The sequence below is a fragment of the Eleutherodactylus coqui genome, chromosome 11 (assembly GCF_035609145.1).
Source record: "Eleutherodactylus coqui strain aEleCoq1 chromosome 11, aEleCoq1.hap1, whole genome shotgun sequence".
Classification (NCBI taxonomy): domain Eukaryota; kingdom Metazoa; phylum Chordata; class Amphibia; order Anura; family Eleutherodactylidae; genus Eleutherodactylus; species Eleutherodactylus coqui.
The window spans coordinates 100,915,159-100,930,552 of NC_089847.1; the positions used below are offsets into that span (position 1 = coordinate 100,915,159).

Consider the following 15,394-nt stretch of genomic DNA (forward strand, 5'->3'; position numbering starts at 1 on the left):
ATATATATATATATATATACTCATGTAAATTGGGCCTTATAAAGACTTTTTGGTTCTTTTCATCTCATGCTGTAACCTCACTGGTTGTATTATTGCATTTTGCAGTAGAACATGCTGTCAAAAATGAATTGTGAAATTGTTTCACTTGAACTTCATATGTTGAAAGTGAGAGTAGTTTATGATATTTATCTGCTGGGCAAACAAAGCTGACATACCGGTCTGTTATCTGTTCTTAGTAGGTATATAATAATAGCAGAGGCCAGATAATGTTCTGCATCTAATCTGAGGGGATGTTTGCTGCTCACACGTCTACACATTTGTCTGATGAACTCAGAAGTCCACCTTGATAAGCATGGGCCAGATACAGCAGAGGATCAGGTGAGGGTGTCTTCTTAATCGGTCTAGGTGAAAAGACAGGGTGCAGAAAAACAAGCTAATCTTGTGCCGGGTCAGACAGACCCCATGTTGCTGACTTAGACATAACATTTGTAACATTAAGTCAATGACTCTTGAACCAAGTCATCTGGAAAAAAATGCATAGTCTACATAAACCTACCTAATCCTATTTATAGCCTGGGTTATCCCCTTAACCATTTATGTGATTGTTCCCAGCAAAATATATCTTGTAGATATGATACCTTTTAATGGCTACCAAAAATACATGATGTAATAGCAGCTTGCGAACCTCTTGGGGTCTTCGTCAGGCTAAAAATGGAATATATCTGAAGAGGCATGAATATTTATACCCTCTTATAACATACATACTTATGACAAGGCACAGACATGGATGTGATTGGTTCGCACTTAAAAGGAATTCTGCAACAGCAAACAAACTTTTTTGTCTAGGCACTGATAGCTGAGTGAAAGTTTTATGGTCCCTAAATTAGTGTTGGGGGAGGGGGGCGGTCAGGCTAGGAATGCTACAAGAGGTGCACAAACATATTTAACTAAACACTGATAAGGGAGTGAAAGTTTATGGTCCCTGAATTACTGTTGATGGGGGTCTTATCTGTAATCAACAGTAATTCAGGGACCATAAACTTTCATTCCCTTATCAGTGTTTAGTTAAAAATGTTTGTGTACCTCTTGTAGCATTCCTGGCCGCCCCCCCCCCCCCCCAACAGTAATTCAGGGACCATGAAACTTTCGCTCCGCTATCAGTGCCTAGACAAAGAAAGTTTGTTTGTTGTTGTAGAATTCCTTTTGAGTGCGAACCAATCACATCCATGTCTGTGCCTTGTCATAAGTATGTATGTTATAAGTGTGTATACATATTCATTAGGGATGAGCGAGTATACTCGCTAAAGCACTACTCGCTCGAGTAATGTGCTTTAGCCGAGTATCTCCCTGCTCGTCCCTGAAGATTCGGGAGCTGCCGCAGCTGACAGGTGAGTCGCGGCGGGGAGCAGGGGAGGGCGGGCGGGAGAGAGGGAGAGAGAGATCTCCCCGCTCTCCCCCGCAGCTTTCCGCCCGGCGCCGGCCCCCGAATCTTCAGGGAAGAGCAGGGAGATACTCGGCTAAAGCACATTACTCGAGCGAGTAGTGCTTTAGCGAGTATACTCGCTCATCCGTAATATTCATGCCTCTTCAGATATATTCCAATTTTAGCCTGATGAAGACCCCGAGAGGTTCGCAAGCTCACTATTACATCATGTATTTTTGTTAGCCATTAAAAGGTATCATATCTACAAGATTATTTGGTTTCTCTTGCTGAGAGCAATCACTTTTTGCTCTATTGGCCAACACCATCCCAAACCTTTGTTTTCATTATACTTAATCATTTAGTGACTGCACTTTTTTCTTTTTTTCTATTTTGTTTTTTTCCTCGCCCCACTTAAAAAAAAAAAAGTAACTCCTTTATTTATCCATCGACGTCGCTGTATGAGGGCTTGTTTTTTGCGGGGCGAGTTGTATTTTTCAATGGTACTATTTATTGTACCACATAATGTACTGAAAAATGTTTTAAAAATTCTAAGCGGAGAGAAATGGGGAAAAAAATCTGCCATCTTTCAGTGCGTCTTGTTTCTACGGCGCACAAACTGCAACAAAAATGACGTGATAACTTTATTCTATGGGGCAGTACGATTACTACGATATCAAACTTATATAGGGTTTTTTTTTGCTGTACTACTTGTATTTTTTTTCAAAGCTATTTAATTTTTTTTTCATTACTTTCTGCTGCATCTTCTGTGTGTAATAGCTTTTTTATTTTTCCCTCGACATAGTTGTGCGAGGGGTCATTTTTTATGGGACGTCCCGTAGTTTGCATTGGTACCATTTTGGAAGACTTTTTGATCACTTTTTATTGCATTTTTTTTCTTAGAAATAGGGTCAACAAAAAAGCGCATTTCTGTCGCTATTTTCTTTTTTCTGACGGCGCTCATTGTGCGGGGTAAATAATGGGTTACTTGAGAGTTGGCAGAGAGTAGAGGAACAATAAAAGAGGTGTAAATATGAAGATAGATAGGAAAAGAAATCCAGAGTAAGCTCCCAGTGTATAAATTTGCTTGACAGAGGTGTCTTCATTGTTGCAACCTGTGTATTGTTTCGTATTCACTGAGTATATTGAAGAAAATTGCCTCAACTCCCTGCTTTATTTAATAATACCATGTTTACAACAAGTTAAGGGCGCATTCAGACGATCGTATATCAGTTGGGTTTTCACGCCCAGCTGATATACGGCATCCCTCTCTGCAGGGGGAGGAGGCTGGAAGAGCCAGGAGCAGTGCATTGAGCTCCTGCCCCCTCTCCACCCCCTCTCCGCCCCTCGCCACTATTTGCAATGGGAGGGGTGGAATGGGGGCGGAGCTATGCCCAATAACCTAGCTCCGCCCCCTCCCATTGCAACTAGTTGCAAGGGGCGGAGAGGGGATAAAGAGGAGGCGGGAGCTCAGTGCACTGCTCCCGACTCTTCCAGCTTCCTCCCCCTGCAGAGAGGGACACCGTATATCGGCCGGTGTGAAAACCCAGCCGATATATGGGCATCTGAATGCACCCTAATTAAAATATCTGAATCCGTGTATTATTCAGCACCTCACCACTCACGACCACAAATTGTGCCAAAGGACACTGGTGTCCGAACTAAAACAAAAAGAGAAAACAATTAATTGTCCACAAATAAAAATAATGCTCACCATATATGTTTGTCTCCTGTTACTGTCATGTCAGTGTCTTTTTTCTGGAGTGCATTAGGTATATGTGTATTGGATGGTTGCAGGACTGAAAGGGTAATATCTGGTATGTCCTGTCCTGTCTGGAAAATGTATTGTTTTGTGTGTATCGTTTGTGGTCATGTGATGGTGTTAGATATATACGTGTTTGCAGAATGCAATGCAAGGGAGTAGTGGAGTCAGGAGTTCAAGAGAGAGGAGTTGGAGAGTGGAGGGAGAATAGTTGGTGCTGTTAAAGAGAGATGAAGGAGCATTGAAGAGTTCGAGAGGTGATCCGTTGTTCACGCCTGGGCTTAGCCTTAGTCGCCATCTCCAACGAACACATGGAAACTGCCTGAGTCCGGAGAGAGGGAAAGGAACCGCTAACCAGTGAGAAGTGTGAGTGACTGACAGGAGAGAGTGAAGGAGTGTTACCGGGAGAGTTAAATGCTTACAGGTAACTGAGACTGTAGGGATTCAAGTACCCCGTGAATCCTCCCTGTGTCACTATTGTAAGGACTGTTTGGACTGTTAGCCTTGCTATTTGTTCAGTAAACGAGCAGAACCCAATGGTTGCCTCCGGTTACAAGCCCTTTGAGCTCTCCAAGAAGTAAAGGACAAGATCCCTCCAACCCTCTGAGCCTAAAGGAAATGAAAAAAAAACAAGGTTGCGGGTCATCTGAACCTACAGGAATTAGGACAAGGTTGTCTGTCATCTGAGCCTAAAGAAATTTGGAAAGACAAGGCAAATGTCACCTGCAGGATGCAGAGAAAAAGTAAGGACTCTTTATTCACACCATATTTATATGTGTCCCGGATGCGTTACCCCCTGGAGGAAAAACGTGTGTTACTACTGGACAAAGTAGAATTGCTAAGTTTGCGTTATATCTCCAAAAAATATGGAAGACTCTAAAGACTCTCAAAATGGCACCCTGCCTTCTTCTTCCACAGTGTCAGAAGAGCCCGTGAAACTTTCCCACCATAGAGTTTCCACTGTGGCTGCGGGAAAAGTAGGGGAGGGGAAACCCCCACTGCAGAACAGCAGCAGCAGAGCGCTGAGGACTGCCTAGGGGAGGAACTACGCATGCTGGTGAGATGTCAGAAGCCACCCAGCAGACCAGTGAGAGTATCCCAGAGCGAGACATGGCTGCAAATGTGTTAAGAGGAGTCCTGGCTGGATACCCACCACCTAAGCCACGCTTCTACTGAGGAGATAATACCCGAGTTACTGGACTTATTGCCCGGGATTTCTTCACCTTCACCCAAACCAGAGGAGAGGATAATGGAGCCATCAAACCCTAACCCTGCCATGGTGAGGGAAGAGTGGTCTGCATCAGCCATTGCTGTGGCCTCTACCTCTGCTTATGTTACAAGGCCCACATCTACTCTCCGACTTGCACAGACAGACCCACCAGCAGGAAGGCTGGTGAGAAGAAACACATCACCGGAAGAGAGTGTGGGCTGTACAAAAATATCAAACACATGAGGGATTCGTGGAATCACTTTTGCCATGATGGATTTTGGTCCACCAGGACAATCACGTGGTAAAGGACTTACTGCTAGACTATTTACCATTTGTCATAGAATATGGTGACACCAACTTTACTTTTTTTCAATAATATGTAGGGGACCCAGTACTTGTCCTAATATATAGTAGACCCAGACATGGCTACACAGTGGACCCTTAGTACTTGTCCTAATATATAGGGGACCCAGACATGGCTACACAGTGCACCCTTAGTACTTGTCCTAATATATAGGGGACCCAGACATGACTACACAGCGCACCCTTGGTACTTGTCCTAATATATAGTAGACCCAGACATGACTACACAGTGCCCTCTTAGTACTTATCCTAATATATAGGGGACCCAGACATGGCTACACAGTGCACTCTTAGTACTTTTCCTAAAATATAGGGGACCCAGACATGGCTACATAGTGCACCCTTAGTACTTGTCCTAATATATAGGGGACCCAGACATGACTACACAGTGCACCCTTAGTACTTGTCCTAAAATATAGGGGACCCAGACATGACTCCACAGTGCACCCTTAGTACTTGTCCTAATATATAGGGAACCCAGAGATAACTGCACAATGCACCCTCAGGACTTGCTATTTCCCATTGCCCTGCTTCAACCTGACATGGAAACTACACACGAGCAGCTACACATTGATACTTCTGTGTCCAGATGATTGGGGCCGCACAGAATGGCATTGTGGGCCGCATCTTGTGCACTCCTGTAGGCAGACATTATTTTGCAGCAATACATGTCAATTTTCATAGGAAATCACACAGAAACAACAAAGTTTTTGAGAAATGTTTGGGTTTCCCAGGGAGAGAATCACAATGTAGTACAGAAAATGGTTTATAAAATGATAGAAACTAGAAAAGAAATTCCTGCCCAAATTACATAATGCGACTAGCGATCTCACCCTGGAATGGTCCATTTAGACAGTACACTTGTTGTGTTGTTCCCGCGATTCTAAGGAAACAACTCGCTATTCTGATACGTGATTTTTTTTTTATCTGGAAATAAGTCCAAATATTTAGAATTTTTTATAAACAGCTGTGGACTGAAGAAGGGAAATGTGCGAGCGGCTCTGTAACTCTTTCACGTCCCGGATCTGTCTTATCTAGAACTCAATGTCTTTTCCTACTGGATGTAGATCAGGAGAAAGAACAGATTGTGCCATACTGGATTCCTCATGAGTTTACTTAAAGGGGTTCTAAACCTCATCACATATTAAGTGCATTAGTTTATAAAGTAAAATAAGTCATGTTTCCATTGTGCATCAGACCTCTGAATGCAGAACACCATGTGAAGAATAGATGTTTTGGTTGCCCGTCTATAGAGGTCTAACATTTCTCCTCCAAGCTACGGTATATGTCTACATCGGTAATTCAGTAATGTTACAGCCTTTCAGAGACAGTAAACTTCTGCCAACTGCACACCCACAGTAAACTTTTGAGACTCTCTAGTATACTTGCAATTCAGGACATGATGGGCAATGCCGGGGTTTGGTTAGGTGGCACCCTTTGCAGAATTCCCCCTTTGACCCCCAGGTATTTAAAAACACATGTTTCACTAATAGGCAGTCTGTATACATTGTGCTTATGCAGAAAGCAACAAGATAGCAGTATACCCGCACTAGAGCAGCTCAGTGAATAAATACTGTACCATAACCAAGCACATAACATAAATACAGCAGGAACCAAGCTCATTGTCACGTTTCACTTCTATCACAGCTCTACTGCTCCTGCAGGTGGTTGCCACCATGTTCCAGCTCCCTTTTTCTCCTCCACTCAGTCCCTCATCTCTGCCAATAGAGCTTGCACACACTCCTGCCCAGTCTCCTAAAGGGCCAATACATGCTTCCATAACTCATCCCCCTCCGGTCCTGTTCCTGAACTTCCTATATTTGGCATCCACACCATAAAGTGGATGCCTAAGCAATTGGTTTCCTACTGCCATTTGTAATAAAGCTCCTGGTTATGTGTGTTCTGGTTCTGACTTTTTGCCTGACTTTGACTATTCTGACTTTTGTGCTCCCTGACCTTGGCTCTGCTTTCTAGATTTCGTTATTGCCTGCTTCCCACCCTAATCTTCAGCTTGGATCTCTTTATTCAATCTCTGCTGCCAGCCCTGACTACAGCCTGTTTCCCTGCTATGCGCCCGTTCAGACCTTCAGGTACTGCACCTAGACAAATTACTGGGACTATATGTCTGTGTAACGGCTTTTGGCCTCGCAGTAAAGACCACATCCTGCTTGGAGTAGTCAAGAGTGAAAACCAAGGAGGAATGCCTTGTGGGGGTGCTGCCTCAAATAGCCCAAAGTCAAACCAGAGTATGGCAAGGTGGATCCACATCCGTCTGCCTGACACTCATTTTCTAGATACAATACCAGAACCAAGCTCATAACATAAATACAGTACTAGAACCAAGCTCAGTACATAAATACAGCACCAGAACCAAACTCATAACATAAATATAGCCCCTGTCCCAAGCTCATATCCTAAATACAGCATCAGCATCAAGCTCATAACATAAATAGAACACCAGAACCAAGCTTATATCATAAATACAGCATCAGAATCAAACTCTGTACATAAATACAGCACCTTAAAGGGGTTGTTCCGCGCCGAAACGGTTTTTTTTTTTTTCAATAGCCCCCCCCCCGTTCGGCGCGAGACAATCCCGATGCAGGGGTTAAAAAAAAAAAAAAAAACGGATAGTGCTTACCTGAGTCCCCGCGCTCCGGTGACTTCTTACTTACCTTGCGAAGATGGCCGCCGGGATCTTCACCCTCGGTGGACCGCAGGTCTTCTGTGCGGTCCATTGCCGATTCCAGCCTCCTGATTGGCTGGAATCGGCACATGTGACGGGGCGGAGCTACGAGGAGCCGCTCTCCGGCACGAGCGGCCCCATTCAGAAGAAAGAAGACCGGACTGCGCAAGCGCGTCTAATCGGGCGATTAGACGCTGAAAATTAGACGGCACCATGGAGACGGGGATGCTAGCAACGGAACAGGTAAGTGAATAACTTCTGTATGGCTCATAATTAATGCACAATGTACATTACAAAGTGCATTAATATGGCCATACAGAAGTGTATACCCCCACTTTGTTTCGCGGGACAACCCCTTTAATACTAAAACCAGTAGAAATAGTAATAGTTTTCTGTAACAAGGAATGTAAGGTCACATGGTTTTCCCTCTGCGTCATTTCATTAGTATAATACTCCTACGCATGATGAGTTTTATCCGATTTACAAATATGCATATACCGATTGAGACAGAACTAATTATAATAATTGCCAAGTATTAATGGAAAAAGCAGAGAGTTCGGGTCACGCAGCGCCGTTTTGTTTTTCCGGTTTACTAAAAGCTGTTTTGGAAATTCAATTGCAAGAAAGAAAATATGGAAATAAATGCACTTTATTTTTTCCCGATTTATTCCATAAGACACACGAACATGGAGCGTCAGGACATTGCCTGCAGCAGCGTCTAGGAGTAAGGAGAAGTGCAGGAACGGGGAGGGATGATCTGTACTTCTGGTGTGCGGGCTTATATTGGAAGAGTCTGTATTTTCAGACTAGTCTGGTCTGGAGTCAGTCTACGGTCTTTATGGGGCTTTCCAGTTGTAAACTGTTGATGGCCTATCCTCAGTATAGGACCTCAATAGTAGATCGGGAAGGGTCCATTGCCAGGGACCTCCACCAATCAGCTGTTCTCTGGGCTGGCACACTTATGCGGAGAGTTGATTTCTGCAGGAAACAGGCAGCTCCATTCTCACTGCAGTGGCCAGGCTTGGTATTGCAGGCCGAACTTCCATTGAAGTGAATGAGAACTGTGTCTGCAAAACCAAGCCTGGCCACTACAGTGAGATCGGAGCTGTCTGCTTCCTGCAGTAATCAGCTCTGTACACAAGCCCACTGAACAGCACATCTGAGGAGGCCCAAGGCAACAGAACCCCAGCAATCTAATCTATTCTGATTAAAGGCCATCAGTAGTTTGCAACTAGATAACCCCTTCAAGGTGAAATCAGCTCTAGGCTCTGTATTAATTCAGGGATTTATGGAGCCTCCTTATTTATAGAGGGGGTCTAAGATCAGTATTTTTAAGGGATCTGATTTTGAGTCCATATTAATCTAGGGGGTCTTTCTTTTTTTGGGGGGTGGGATGAAGGTGGCCATACAGTATGTGCTATTTGGGATTCAAATGGTATGGGTTGGGGTCATGTTCTTTGTAAAATGACTGGGCAAGAGGCCAAAAATCTTACACATTCCCTTTCAGAACCGCCCTAATGTAATCGAAAGTTGGCAAGTATGAAACACTCAGGTTAAAGTAGAGTGGTTGTATTGGCTTCCCACTGGCACTCGGCACCTGGAAATTTGCCTTGCCAGTCTGCCCTAGCTTTGTCCCGGGTATAAGGAGCAAAAATATGTGTATAGCGTACAGCTCAGACCTATTAAATTTGGCTAGTCCCTTCTGATAAGTGCTTACTGCAAAGTATAAACACTCGAAGACCTTGGCTATGATTTCAATGTCAACAATCTGTGACCACAGAGAAGCTAATTAACCAATTCAAGCTTATATTAAAGTTACAGGTGCAGCAAAATTCACTTTTTTTACTTTTTGGTTATGAGCAACCTAGTAGGCTTGGGGTAGTCGCACATCTGCATCGGGGGGTTCCAGTTTCCTGTTCCATTCAGGAAACCCCCTGGCTGAACATGATTGAAATGAACAGCGCCAAACAAACCCATTGACTAGAATGGGGTTCATTCAGTTTCCACCCAGCTGCCCCGCATTTTACTGGAAGAAAAAGCGCTTCATGCAGCGCTATTTTTTACGATATTTTCAACGGAACCTCCTACTGGAAGTTCCAACACAGATGTGAGACCGCCCTTACTTACAGTCCCCATCAAAGGAAGATGAGTTTGGCCAAACGACACATTTAGTGTTACATTAATTAACCCTTTCCAATCCAATTTGTATCCTGGTTTTCCTAGGGGGCTTACTCTTTTTCTGCTGTTATACAAAGGCGCTATCTGCTGGCTAAAGCCAGTACTGCATGAGGTGACACGTTGGATAGGCTCCAACAGCAGAGAGGCTGGTAATATACAGTAAGAGAACCCCGATGGACGTCTTCCAACATCGGGGCTGTACAGCCTTAAATCACAATGTCTTCAGAGGTCAGACAGAGGATTGGAAAAGGTTAAGGGCCCTTTTACACAGAAGGATTTTTTCAAAAATCATTGGATCGTGCGAATTTGAATGATATCGTTTAGTGTAAACACGGCCGATGATTGGACAACGAACAATAATTACTTCACTTATCGTTAGTTGTTCATTTCAGGCAGGCGTAAGAATCATTGTTCGCTCGTTACTTGTGAATGCTGATAGTGAGTCGTTCACTGGTACGGTGAATGTGAACAACGGAATGATCAGCAAATGAAATTGTAGCGATTTATCTGCCTGTATAAACTGTCTGTATGAGTGAACGAGCGAAGTCTGTCATCATTTGCTTGCGCGCACGATTTGTCGCTTCGTGTGAAAGAAGCCAAACTCAGGATTGTTACATCTACCTTGTATCACAGTGTAAGGGCTCTTTCACATAGGCATTGTGATTTTCGGCCACCTGCATTGCGGCCGAAAATCGCATGCATGATAGGCAGCCACGACCAAGTTTTCCCGTCCATTTAAATGGCCAGGCTGCGGCGTATAGATGCCGTAGTCCGGAATACCGTCAGCTGGAGGAAGAGAGTTCAGCTCTGCTAAACTCCCTCCCCCTCTCTGCCCCTTGCTGGCTTCTGGCAAGGGGAGGGGGCAGGAGCTTAGCAGAGCTAGTGCGCTAAACTCCCTCCACCCTAGCCTCACCCTATGGGAGCTGCCGGTCAGAGGAGGGACTTTAGCAAAGCAAGCCGCTGCTAAACTCCCTCCCCCTTCCCTTTTCTGACGGCTCTCATAGGAGTCTATGGGAACAGCCATTATATTCCCGCAAAATATAGGACAAATCCTATCTTTTCCGGTCACGCATAAAAGTGGGCGGCCAGAATGTGCACCATATGCACTATCTTTTACGTCCGTCCGATTTTACGTGCTGGAGAATCGCCCATCTAAATGGATGCATTGAAATCCAATGCTTCAGATAGTCACAATTTTTAGCCAGGGAAACATGAGCGATAAAAGCAAAAACGCAGAAAGCTAGGATATGCTGCGACTTTTTTTCTCGCATGAGTGAGAACATCACAAATGGGAATGAAACCATTGAAAATTATTGGTTTTATATTTCTGTGTTTACACTCACTCTTGCATCGCAAGAAAATCCAAAGTTTTTTGTTTTTTTTATCGCCCGTGTGAAACCGGCCTTAAGCGTCCTTCACATGGTCGTAGAATAAAACTTATTGGTCTTAATGGATTTTTACTCATTCTTTGATTTTGTGCGTGAATTTCTCTCACGTGCAAAGAAAATAGGACCTGCTCTGTTTTTGTGCAAATTTGCACACTAAGGGTCCCCATAGAAGTCTATGGTAGGTGCGCAAATGCGTTCTTAGATGTGTAATACGCTGCACAATCCAGTGATAAAAGGAACACATCTGGAACTAATTTAGTTCGAGGTGTGTTCTTCTCCCCACAAAATTGTGCAGCATATTGCAGAATTGTGCGGGTCTCGGGTGAACATTTGCGCACCTCCAAAGACTCCTATAGGGCCTTTGGTGTGAAAATGTCTGTACTTCATTCCTTCTTTTGCACATGCAAAGTGCATGCAAAAATGATGATGAGGATGACCTCATTGAAAACAATGGGTTCTATTGTCTGTGTATTGTGCACACAGATTTTACATGCGTAAATACGCCCACGTGAAACTGCCCTAAATCTTTGCATATTTATTTCCTGCACACTAATTGTCCGGAGTATTGCACATTTGCGCACCTCCCATAGACTTCTATGGGGGCCTTTTCTGCGCAAATGCACAGGAAAATAGAGCAGCTCCTATTTTCTTGCCATAGGGAATTTCCAGCATAGAGAACAGTGATCCATCCAGAAGCCTCTAATCCCCCCGGACTTCCTTGTAGAGTTTCAGAAGTTACTAGTATATCGCATATAAAAGGCGGAAATATCTCTGCGGTCCCTTTCCACTCCCACAGTCCGTAGCAGCATGAGAACCGTACAAAAGGAAACCACTCACAGCCCGGCTGCTGCTACGTGACTGCCAGAGTCACATTATGATGCATCTACCTGCAGATTCAGCCTACACAAAGCTGGACCAGAAGCAAAGCCAAGACATTGCTGTGTGATATTTTTAGCAAATTTTTGGAGAACTTAAGAAACTTTTAACAATTATAAAAGTAAATAAATATTTTTTTTTGTTTTGCAGAATGTGAAACTTCCTTTTTTTGTTAGCATTTAAAGGGGTTTTACCAGAATTTCAAGTTATCCCCTACACACAGGATTTTTACGTGTGCAAAACATGTGCAAATACGGTTGTCTGAAGAAGAGCGTACAGAAAAACATAGAGAAATGTTTACGATCCACAATGATTTCAATGGGATTTTTCTGATGGCTATGAGTTCCCATCAAGGAGCCTCTGTCTTCGTAGGTTCCCATTGTCTTGGTGGGCAAAAATGCTTTTACCCAGCAAAATAGAAACAAACGAAAAATACTGACGTTTACGTCTTTTGAACCATTAAGAGTGGTTTCACATCTAGGCTCGGGGTTTCGCTTTCCTGCTCCATTTGGGGAGTAGGAAAGGGGAATCCCTATGGCTGAACAGCTCGGTCTATGGATGCAACCAAACAGCGCCGTGCAGACTCCATTGACTATAATGGGGTCCATTTGCTTTCCGCCCAGCTCCTTGGCTTTTGGATGGAAGAAAAAATGCTGCATGCAAAGTTTATTCTTCCCATATTTTGACCCGGATCTCTGATGGAACCTCCGGCCGCAGATGTAAAAACCGGATTGAGGTCAATGCTGACCAGCATGCTTTCTGCTTCTATCCTCTACAAATCGAAGAATTGATATAGCTTTAATGGAGGCCAGGCAAATCACGGGCCTAAACTCCCTGTCACCCACCCTTTACCCAAGAGCTGCTGCATGGCGGCTACAAAGTTTTACTTATAACATGGAAGCTCACTAGTTAATAGGCAATGATGCGTAAAAGTAGCTCCTGACGTGCTGCCCTTCGTCTAACTTCCTTTTTCATAAGTTGTAAATGCAAAGCCTAAATTAGTACAATGTTCCATATCCTGGATGGACATTGGGTCATTGTGCTTGAGAAGAAGTATGAAAGCCTAGGATACATTACAGTCATGTCAAAAACTAAAGGCCCATTTAGACACAACGATTATCGCTCAAAAGATGTCTTTTGAGCAATAATCATTGTGTGCATTCAGTGCAAGGTGATCGCTCAAATGTTGAGCGATCACTTTGCGCTCCGAGCGAGGGATGCAGAAGACAAGCGGGCAGCTTGTCTTCTGCATCCAGCTGTTCTCTGCTAAGAGTGCCTGACTGTTATACAGTTGAGCGCTCAAAGCGGGGGATGCAGAAGACAAACTGGGCCACTTGTCTTCTGCATCCAGCTGTTCTCTGCTCGGAGCGCCCGGCTGTTATACAGCCGAGCGCTCCGTGTGGAGTATGAAGAACACAGCTGGACAATAGTGTCAGCTGTTTCCGCTGTGAATTCTTGATAAGGCTGATCAATCTCTTTCAGCATGCTGAAAGACAACGATCAGCGACAGCATAACGAAAACTGCACGATGTCAGTGCAGTTAGGCACAATGATTATTGCTCAAAAGGGCCTTAAGTAGACCTTTTTTAAATTCTATGATTTATGCACTAGAAGGTAATAAAAAAAATTCTGGTTCTTAGAAGGTCTTAAAAATTTGAATTTGTCATCATTTATTTAAGAAAAACTAAGCCAAAATGCAGAAGCAGTGTGTGAAAAATTAAGTACACCCCATAAATCAATAGCTTGTAGAACCACCTTTAGCAGCAATGACATGAAGTATTCATTGTCTGTAAGACTTTATCGGTGTCTCACATCATTCTGGAGAACATTCAGTCCACTCTTCTTCATGATATTGCTTCAGTTCATTGAGGTTTGAGGACATCATTTATGTACAGCTCTCGGCTCTCACGGGTCCCATCACAGCATTTCAATTGGATAGAAGCTTGGACTTTGCAACACCTTGATTCTTTCTTTTTCAGTCATTTTCATGTAGATTTGCTGCTGTGCTCAGGATTATTGTTCTCATGCATGACGCAGTTGGGGCCAACCTTTAGCTTTTGGATAGATGGCCTCACATTTGATACTTTGGTATACAGCGGAGCTTGTGGTTGACTCAATGACTGCAAGATGTCCAGGTCCTTTTGCTGCAAAACAAGGCAATATCATCACACACACACCCTCCACCATTGTGCTTGAGAGTTGGTATGAGGTGTTGGTGTTGATATGCTGTGTTTGTTTTTCGACAAACGTGGTGCTGGGCATTATGGCCAGATATCTCAACTTTGGTCCTGTCTGTCCAGAGGACATTTTTCCAGAAGTCTTTGGGCTTGTTCAGATGCAACTTTGCAAACTTTAGCCATGCTGCTGTGTTCTCTTTAGGCTGCATTCCCACGAACGTATATCGGCTCAGTTTTCACGCCGAGCCGATATACGTCCTCCTCATCTGCAGGGGGGGGGAGGATGGAAGAGCCAGGAGCAGGAACTGAGCTCCCGCCCCCTCTCTTCCTCCTCTCCGCCCCTCTGCACTATTTGCAATGAAAGGAGGTGGAACTGGGCGGGGCTAAGTTCCGAGAATTAGCCCCGCTCCCGTCCCGCCTCTCCCAATTACAAATAGTGCAGAGGGGCGGAGAGGAGGCAGAGAGGGGGCGGGAGCTCAGTTCCTGCTCCTGGCTCTTCCATCCTCCCCCCCCCCCTGCAGATGAGGAGGACGTATATCGGCTCGGCGTGAAAACCGAGCCGATATACGTTCGTGGGAATGCAGCCTTAGAAAGAAGAAGATTTCTCCTGGCAACCCTTCCAAACAAGCCATACTTGTTCAGTATTTTCTAATTTTACTGCCATGAACTTGAACATTTAACATACTGAGGCCTTTAGAAGGCCTCATTTTGCAATTTCCCAGAGCATTAGCACAGTCTGACCTTGGGGTGAATTTGCTGGGATGCTTACACTTGGCAAGATTATTCAAAGTGGAAAACATTCAAGACAATTGACAATCTTTCTGATTGTAGAATAATGTGGCCATTGTAGAATGATAGAAATAGCCTTATAAGTGTCACATTGTGCGCCTGTGACCTGAGGTTTTGTTGGGTTTGCAGAAGTACACTGCTGCAGGTGTAGTTGATCTGGCTGGCTGAGGGTGTGGAGTTCTGCAGCCAGCCAATCACCACTTGTCTGCTGCACATAAATACCAGCCCCTCTCACTAGAGGGTGCTAGTCATTTATTCTTCCTATCTCATTCCTACTCAGAGCTTGGTGTTATGCATGTTAGTCTGAAGTGTTTCTCCCACCTTCCCTGAGGACGGTCGGGACAGCTGTATTCCCTGTCTGCATGTGATGCGGACCCGTCTCCCAACTTGTAGGCAGGACTCCTGGGGTTAAGTTGTCTTGTTAGATTAGGAACTCACAAGGACCCCAGTTGTGGGCTTATGAGCTTAAGTATATAGGCTAAAATATGAACCAATACCTTGTACATACTTTAGCTATTCCATCTACTTATGCATGTTGGTATTAT

The 15,394-nt window shown here is 44.2% G+C and overlaps 1 protein-coding gene across 1 annotated transcript in view; it reads left to right on the forward strand.

Moving 5' to 3' along the window:
- The first annotated feature begins 284 nt into the window (after nucleotides 1–284).
- Nucleotides 285–15,394, forward strand: part of FADS2 (fatty acid desaturase 2) — a 108,469-nt gene continuing 93,359 nt past the window's right edge. Inside the window, exon 1 of the mRNA XM_066583156.1 lies at nucleotides 285–378. The gene's annotated coding sequence lies outside the window, so the exon portion shown is untranslated. The remainder of the gene's footprint in view (nucleotides 379–15,394) is intronic.